This window comes from Protobothrops mucrosquamatus, unplaced genomic scaffold, assembly GCF_001527695.2.
Source record: "Protobothrops mucrosquamatus isolate PMUCROS unplaced genomic scaffold, P.Mucros_1.0 scaffold2537, whole genome shotgun sequence".
NCBI lineage: Eukaryota > Metazoa > Chordata > Lepidosauria > Squamata > Viperidae > Protobothrops > Protobothrops mucrosquamatus.
Genome location: NW_015388598.1, coordinates 66,177 through 67,230, shown reverse-complemented (window position 1 = coordinate 67,230; position 1,054 = coordinate 66,177).

Below are 1,054 nucleotides of genomic sequence, written 5' to 3'. Positions count from 1 at the left end.
CCAAGGTCCCTTCCAACATTATTATTATTATTATTATTATTATTATTATTATTATTATTATTATTATTATTATTATTATTATTATTATTATTATTATTATTACTATTACTATTACTATTACTTTCAGTTATAAAGATAGGAAGGCGAATGATGAATAAGGATTGCTGTATTTAATCTTGAGAGTTACAATTCCTGCTCTTCCTACTAACGTGTCATTTAGTAAATCTCTGCATCATATTGAAAGTCCCAAACAGGAGTTCTATCAATAGAGGAGAATAATGAGAATAACTCAATATTTGAATAACTCGAGTTTGAAACGAGGGGTCCTTGGCACTCTCTGAGCTTGGTTGTTTTCTCGTAGATGTTTCATTACCAAACTAGGTAACATCGTCAGTGCTCCTTGTCAACGCTGTGACAATGGCACCCCAGCACATGACCATAATCTCATAGCAGCATAAGCAAAAACCTCAACTTATCAGTTTATCTACTAGTGCCAGGAAGAATGCACCATACATATCATATGATAGGTTTTTACTGCACATTAGAATCTATTTACACCTTTATGTAATCAGTATATGGGTTTAAGGATGTTAAGAGGAATGGGATCACCTCCTGCAGGCATGGCCATTCAGTGTTATGTTGACCATGAACACACAGTAGAGAAATGGAGATTTTTCTCCATACTATCATAGGGTTAGTTACAGTGGTGGGATTCAAATATGTGAACAACCGTTTCTCTGTCTGGATGCCGCTTCCAGAAGTCCATTCTGGGCCTGGGCAACAAAAAAATTAGCTACCGGTTCTGCCAAACTAGTGCGAACTGGCTGAATCCCACCACTGGTTAGTTATAACATGTGAATTTTATACACCTATTAATCAATCTTTATGACAGAGGATTAACCACTAACTTTAAATGACCAATAACTTTTTTTAAATATATAAAGAATCAACCACAGACTTTCACACAAGAAATTAAATCCAATAAATAAATTAGGGTGCACATTATTACAAAATGGTCCATTTATCTCTCACGCCATTTACACAGTTAAATTCG